This window comes from Peromyscus leucopus, chromosome X, assembly GCF_004664715.2.
Source record: "Peromyscus leucopus breed LL Stock chromosome X, UCI_PerLeu_2.1, whole genome shotgun sequence".
Lineage (NCBI taxonomy): Eukaryota > Metazoa > Chordata > Mammalia > Rodentia > Cricetidae > Peromyscus > Peromyscus leucopus.
Genome location: NC_051083.1, coordinates 75,711,965 through 75,720,515, shown reverse-complemented (window position 1 = coordinate 75,720,515; position 8,551 = coordinate 75,711,965). Strand labels below are relative to the sequence as shown.

The following is an 8,551-nucleotide window of genomic DNA, read 5'->3' as shown; positions in this document are numbered from 1 at the left end:
ATATTATTATAGTCTTCTAGATCCCTGTTTGTTTTCTAAGGGAAGACAGAAAGAGGGTGGATCCATATGAAAGGCGAGGTAGGGAGGAAATATTAGTAGTCTAGTGATGATAAAGAATAGTCAAAATATATTATATAAAAAATCTATTTTCAATAAATTAAAAATAAAAAAGGAAGAAAGAAAGCAGGCCAAACTAACCATGAACAAGCAAGCCAAGAGGCAATGCTCTTCCTTGGTCTGGACTTCAGTTATTGCCTCCTAATTCCTTTGAATTCTTGCTTTGGCTTCCCCTGATGATGTACTGTAACAGGTAAGCCAATCTCTTCCTCCTCAAGCTGCTTTTGGTCATTGTGTTTATCATAGTAATTGAAAGCATAATAAGACTTTAAGTTTTGTTATGACATATTCATATATAACTGTACTATTAGACCCTTTTGAAGAACCAGCATTATGTATCTCTCTGTTAAATATTTTTCTAGCAAATTTGTTAGACAAGTATTAAGAAAATCAATAGAAAAAGGAAAGTAAAGGCTAAGGAAGATGAAATACATGGGACTTTTGATTAGTGTGATAAAAATGAAGTAAAGAACTGGAAGCAATTCATAATTACCATCTTTGTTTTTATTATTTCAAGGATTTATACTATTTTGTTTATGTGTGATTATGTATATGTGTGATTGAGTGTGTGCATGCTTGGGTCAGGGGTATGTGTGGCACTGGGAGCCTATGTGCACATGAGCAGCTAGGGCTGAGACCTGAAGGTTTTGATTCCTACTCCTGGACCTATAGGTGATTGTGAGCTGCATGCTGTGTTCTGGAAACTGAATTCATGTCCTCTGGGAGAGTAGAACTCATTGTTAACCTCTGTGTCATTTCTCTAGGTATACAGTTCTTCTTAAATTGCTCCAAACATGTAAATATAGGCTTTCTTGAGCCACTTTTTCATGAGCCAGCTCTCCCATGCAGTATGTAAGTCAGTCCCAGTCTGGACTCACCCTTCTCTGCACTACTATTTGGGTTTTCTGTCAAGATACCTAATGAAATGCGCCTTGGAGTGGAAGAGGTAGAAATCACTCAGCTCATGTATTTTATCATCAATCCTTTCTACTCAAACCAAGAAAATTTCTTTCTGGAGTTGATCTTTAATGTTTCTGATGCCTTGGATAAGATTCACAATGAAAGTCAGACAGATCCTTCAGAGTTCAACAGTGGTAACGAACTGATTATTGACATCATCCTCAACCCTCAGGAGTGCACACTGACTTTGTTGGACACAGGCATTGGCATGACCAAGACTGGTCTCATAAATAACTTGAGAACTATTTCTTTTCTTTTTTTTTTTTTTTTTTTTTTTGGTTTTTCGAGACAGGGTTTCTCTTGTGTAGCTTTGCGCCTTTCCTGGAACTCACTTGGTAGCCCAGGCTGGCCTCGAACTCACGGAGATCCACCTGGCTCTGCCTCCCGAGTGCTGGGATTAAAGGCGTGTGCCACCACCGCCCGGCTGAGAACTATTTCTAAGTCTGGCACAAAAGAATTCATGAAGTCTCTCCAGGTTGGTCCAGACATCTCCATGATTGGGCAGTTTGGTATCTGATTCTACTTGGTAAATTCAGTGACAGAGAAAGTGGTTGCTATCACAAATTACACTCATGTTGAGCAGTATGCCTGGGAGTATTCTGCTCATGAACCTTTCAGTTGGTTCAAACCGTTGTGAGATCATTGGCTTGGTTATCAATGTGATCCTCACCTCAAAGAAGACAAGACAGAATACTTGGAGAAGAGGGTCAAAGAAGTAGTGAAGAAACACTCACAGTTCATAGGCTATCCCTTCACTCTCTATTTGGAGAACAAAAAAGAAAATGAGATCAGTGATGATGAGGTAGAGCAAGGAGAGGTGAGAAAGAGAAGAAAGATAAGGATGAAGAGGGGAAGCCTAAGACTGAAGATGTGGGATCTAATGAGGTGTACAACAATGGCAAAGATAACAAAACAAAAACAAAGAAGAAACACATGGATCAGAAAGAGGTGACTAAGACTAGTCTATTTGTACCATAAACCCTGATGACATCACTCCAGAAGAATATGTTGAATTCTAGAAGATCCTCCCCAATGATTGGGAAGACCACTTGGCAGTTAAGCACTACTCTACTGTAAGAATTCAGGGCATTGCTCTTCGTTATTTGATGATTTCCATTTAACCTTTTTGAGAACAAGAACAACATTACATTGTATGTCTGTCATGTGTTTATCATGGACAGCTGTGGTGAGCTAGTACCTGACTACCTCAGCTTTATTTGTACTTTTAATTTCTTTATTTGTTTAGTGTATATGGATGTTTTGTTTGCATGTATATCTATATACTTTATAGTACCTAGTGCCTACAGAAGCTAGAAGAGTGTATAAGATCCCCAGAGACTAGGGTTACTAAGGTAGTGGCCTTGTGGATGCTGGAAATTGAATCTGAATCATGTGGAAGAACAGCAAGAGCTCTTAATGGCTGAGCCATCTCCCTAGCCCAGAAGAACTTTTAACATTAAGATATACTAATATTTAGCCTGTACATTAGTATCTGACAACACTTAAGCTTGTATTTCAATACTCTGCAGACTAGTGCACTATAAGTTACTCAGCAACTGTTTGACATTGGTCAATTTGTTGAACCTTTTTAAAATATAAAGTTACTAAACTAAGGGTTTATTTATTTATGTATATAGGTGTTTTCTCTGTATGTATGCACACCAGAAAAGGCAACCAGACCCCATGAACTATAGTCATCAGCAGTTATTAGACCCCATGTTGGTGATGGGAATTGAACTCAGGACATTTGGAAGAGCAACCAGAGCTCTTAACTGCTGAGCCATCTATCCAACCTTCATTTAATTTTTTTGACACTATTTTTACCTAATTTTCTTTACCCCTAAAATGGGAATACAGTGATTTCTAATCCATATAGATTGTATTGAGGAAGATGTAAGTCACTAAGCAACAAAGCACAATATATGATCAAAATTTTTTCTTGTTAGAAGTGTTATAGCTATAGTTAGTATAGTTTTATATAAATAAAATCATAATACGGAATATATTTCTTTTCTATTATATAACATTTTAAAATTTATTTATTTATTTTACATCCCAACTCCAGTTTTCCCTCATTTCTCCCTTCCAATTCTCTCCTCCTATGTCTCCTCTGCCACCCAAAATCATGCCTCCTCTGTTTCTGTTCAAAAGGTGGCAGACCTTTCATGGGTATCAACAAAGCATGTCATATCAAGTTGAGGTAGGACTAAACACCTTCTCTTGTCTTTAGGCGGGCAAGGCAAACCATTATGATGAATAGGTTCCCAAGAGCCAGCCAAAGCATTAGAGACAGCAAGACCCAGCAATGCCACTTTGGACATATACCCAAAGGATGCTCAATCATACTACAAGAACACTTCCACAAATATGTTCATAACAGCTTTATTTGTAATAGCCAGAACATGGAAACAACATAGATGCTCCTCAACTGAAGAATAGATAAAGAAAATGTGGTACATTTATACACTAGAGTATTACTCAGGTATTAAAAACAATGAAAACATGAAATTTGAAGTCAAATTGATGAAACTTGAAAAAAAAATCATCCTGAGTGAGACAACCCAGACCCAGAAAAACAAACATGGTATGTAGTCACTGATAAGTGAATAATAACTGTAAAGTATAACCATGCTACTATTCACAGACTCAAAGAGGCGACATAAAGACAAGTGTCCAAGGGGAGACACATAGATCTCCCTGGAAAGAGGAAATAGAATAAACCTCCAGGGTAGACTTGGGAAGGATGGGGATGGGAAGTTGAATGTTTGGGTTCACAGGTGGGTGGAGGGAGAGTCTACTGAAAGATATGACTGGAAAGGGGGACGTTTGGGAGGCTAGGTAGAAAACTGGTGTAAACGAATCTCCCAGGAATCTATAAGGATGACCCTATCTAAGACTCCTACCATTAGTGGTTATGTAGCCTGAACTGGCCATCTCCTATGATCAGATTTGTGACTACCTCAATTGTCATCAGAGAATCCTCATCCAGTAACTGATGAAAACAGATACAGAGACCTACAGCCAAACATTATACAGAGCTCAGAAATCCTGCTGGAGGGAGGAAATATCATAGGAGCCACAGGGGTCAAGGACATCACAAAATAATCCACAGAAACAACTAACCTAGCTCATAGGAACTCACAGTGTCTGAAGCAACAACCAGGGAGCCTGCATGGGACCAACCTAAGCCCTCTACATATACGTTTAGGTAGGGATATTTGTGGGACTCCTAACAATGAGTACCTCAACTTCATCTGTGGTGCTTTTGACTCTAAGGACGTGCCCCTGAATACCTCTGGAGAAATGCTGAATGTTACCCCAAAAACATTGTGAAGGAGTGCCTTGAGCTCTTTTCTGAGTTGGCTGAAAACAAAGAGAATGACTAGAAATTTCCCAAGTCATTCTCCAAGAATCTAAAACTTGGAATCCCTGAAGATTCCACTGTGAGCATCTCTCTGAGCTCTTCAACTATAACACCTCTCAGACTGGAGATGAGAAAACTGCCCTGTTTGGATATGTGTCTTTTGTGAAGTTGACACAAAACTCCATCTACTTTATCACTGGTAAGAGCAAAGAGCAGGTGGCCAGCTCTGCCTTTGTTGAGCATGTGCAGAAGCAGGACTGTGAGGTGGTGTATATCACTGAACCTATTGATGAGTACTGTGTGCAGCATCTCAAGGAACTTGATGCACAGAGCCTGCCTGGTCTTGCTGATTAAGGAAGGCCTGGAGTTACAAAACCTAGGAAAAAAAGAAGATGGAGGAGAGCAAAGCAAAGCTTGAGACTCTCTGCAAGCACATGAGGGGGATCACCAATAAGAAGGATGAGAATGTGACAATCTCCCATAGGCTTGTGTCTTCACTCTGCTGCATTGTAACAAGCACCTATAACTGAACCGCCAACAAGATGCAAATCATGAAAGCCCAGGAACTTGGACTCAACTCTACAATGGGCTACATGATAGCCAAAAAGCAACAAAAGATCAATCCTGACTAATCCATTGTGGAGACCCTATGGCAGAAGGCTGAGGCAGAAAAAATGACAAAACTGTCAAGGACCTGGTGGTGCTGGTGTTTGAAACTGCCCTGATTTCTTCCAGTTTCTCACTTGTGGATTCTCAAACCCACTGCAACCATGTTTATTGCATGATCAAACTAGGCTTCAACATTGATGAAGATGAGGTGACAGCAGAAAACCCCAGTGTTGCTGTTCCTGATGAGATTCCCCATTCAAGAGAGATGAGGTAATGAGGATGCCTCTCGAATGGAAGAAGTAGAACCCTTGGAAGCCTATGTCCTTTATTATAGTTTCTCTGTGGCTGCCCCTGCAGCCTTGACTGGACCTGACCCACCTAGTACTCTGTTCATGTCTAGAGGGTTTCTTCTATTCTGTCTTTGTGCCTTAAGGCAAGAAAATCTCCCACATAATAGCAGGGATGCATATTGTGTATTGTTGTCTTTTTGTATTTTATTTTGTTCTGAAATTGAAAGTATGAAAAATTAAAAGTATAAACATAAATAAGCAGTAAAAATAATATAAGCCCCAGGTAATTAAAAAAATCATAGAATGTGAACTACTCCCCCGTCCTTATCCAGATGAAGCTGGGTCACTGGTTTATCTAAATGAATACTTTGCTGTATTCAAAGATAGGAACACTAAGATGTGCCAGTCTACAAAAACACATGATTTCACCATGTGATATTTATGACATATGGTTTTGTAAGTGGTCTAAGCTTTAGATGTACCCACTACTACATCTGAGACTGAAAAAAGTTATTTTTTCTGGTACCTAACCAGGACAAAACAATATGTAGTTTAGTTTCTTTGCTTAGAAAAGGAAGCAGATTTAATATCATTCCTGTAAAGTCATAAGGTACCACACGTACTTTGCCAAACATATCCAACCTGTGTAATAGTCATCCTCATGTAGCTGAAGTCGGTGAAAGCAGCTAAGCTAGAATCCACACTGGCGTACTGCGCATATGCGGGTGGGCTTTGTGATGTCACTGACTGCCAGCTAACTTGGCAAATATTTTCAGAAGCACTTGAACAACTGACCGCCGCTTTGGCTTTCCTAACCCTGGTTGTATTATACGCTTGATTACCGGTGGCCAAGAAGTTTCAAGACGAAGCAGAGTGCCTACAGGCAGTAGAAGTGTCAACCTCCACATGCCCACGCTTCCATTGGCTCTGGATGATCTGTGACTCACGCCTACCGCGGTGGATTTGGCCTGATAGTGTTGGACATTATCAGTTGATCCCATAATGCTTCTGTTTTTCAGACTGTCGTGTAAACTGGAAATCAACCTCCCCTCTTTTTATGTCATAACGCTCAATATGCACATGCAGATTAAGATTGAGCTGCGCTGAAGGCTGTCCCTTAACGGAAGGAATCACCCCAGGCTCACCAAATCGAAGACCTTAAAACATGACTGGTAGAAAGACCCTGATCATCAGCCTGGCAAGCATAAAGAGGCCCGGAGGAGATGGACTTAACAAATTATTATGCAGCTTTAAGAAAATAACACCTAAGCGAAGCCTTTGCCCAGCAGAATTGCCTTTGTGGATGACCCAGCCTTCCATTGAAGAAAAAACAACGACTATCTGTATGGAATATCTTGATGCTGAGGAGTACCTCGACTTTGGCAGCATTTTAGAGAGAGACTGTCCAAGGAAATGCCACACAAAGCTAGAAAGCCATGGAGAACAGAGCCTCAATGGAGAGCCTGAGTGTCCAAATGACCAGACCAAACAAAATCTTAAGAAATGGGAAGATTTAAGTATGATCTTATCAGGTGCTTATTTTGATGTGTCAGATACTGAGTTAGAATCACCTTGCCTGCAATTCTGAGCTGTTCACAGTATCGTATGCTTGTCTTAAAGTTCTCGTGAAAGATGAGAAAAGATGTGTGCTTCTTTATTTGTGACCATTTAAAGTTCATGGTGTCAGGGCAAGTAAAAAAAAAAAAAAACCCATGAACTACAGATAATACTGGGATTTCTTGCTGTATTGATATTTCATATTACTCCTTGATAAGGAAAAAAAATTTGATCATGTTGTGTTTTATTTGTGAGGAAGAACTTATATGGTCCTGTGGAAATCAGAGGTTGATGTTGGGTTTTTTTTTTCTTCCATTGCTAGTTTTCATTTTGAGACAGGATCTCTCCCTGAACCTGGAGCTCACTAATATGTCAAGACTGGGTAGCTCATCAACCAAACACAATTATTCTAAGTGAGTGTTTTTGATAAATTGTAAAACATTATTTGAAAATAGTCATGAATAACATGATTATAATGACTGTAGTGATTTACTTTAAATACAGAATTAATACTCACTTTCATTCATTTTCTAATAGAAATATGTTATCCATAAATTTGAATTCTTTTTGTTTGTTACTTTTCTTTGTACTCTGAACAAAACTAAGAAAATTAAATATTTTGGGTGGACCAATTATTAATCCAGACTGTAGAACTTAATTTTATTAAGGTATATAGTTATTTAAGTTATTAATTTCCATTTAATGTTGTGATTTAATCAAACTGATACAAGGGGAAGACATACAAAATGGTTGACGTCATTAACTATAGATACAATATCTCTAACTCAAAAATGTGAAATCCCAAATCCTTCAAATTCTGAAAGATGTTGTACTAAAACATGATATCACAATTCAAACATTTACAACTGACTTTATTTTATAAATCATAGTCATTCTTTAGGTATACCTAAACTTTTATTATTTAAATTTATCTTCAAGATGTATGTATAATGTATAAAAGAAACATGAAGAAACATTGTCATGAAACTTGGTTCCTATCTCCATGGTATCTCATGATAATGTCTAAAATCCAAACCAAGTTTGATCACAAGCATTCAGATCTGAGTAATTTCCTATGTTATTTAAAGAAAATTGATTTGTTCCTTTATCTCTGAGTTTCTCTTTGGCATATATCATATAATTTATCAAGATTGTTGTTCTCAAAATATACAAATGCTGCCCCAATTTAAATACCAAATTAGGAATTACAGTTTAAAAAAAGTAAACACCAGCACAATTTTTCAAATTTATAAGAAAGGTCAGAATATATCCAACTATCTCTATGCTAAGATCATGGCTTAAAATGAATACTTTACATATGCTGCTTATGGGGTCTAGGGACAGCTCAAACAGCATTGAATCTTCTGATTTCCTTAGCATAATTAAAATTTGGCTCTGAACTTGCCATCTTTAATTATAGCACAAGAATACTATGAACAGTTGCCATGATATCATTTATCCTCAAGTGTGATTATCTTGGGCAGCTGCCCTGGGTTAGTTGCCACAGGCCTTATTCCCTTCTGGCAATGGCACAACTATATGATTTAGGGACATGTAAAATTGCTTGCAAAGTAAATATAGGGAAAGACAGTGTTGGAACAAGTGCACATTTTGATTCAACAACTGAGAATTTTGCTTCTAAAATTATAAAGTA

General features: G+C 38.2%; 1 pseudogene; it reads left to right on the top strand.

The window, feature by feature from the left end:
• Nucleotides 1-1,042: 1,042 nt before the first annotated feature.
• Nucleotides 1,043-6,447, top strand: LOC114696793 (annotated as a pseudogene).
• The last annotated feature ends 2,104 nt before the right edge of the window (nt 6,448-8,551 follow it).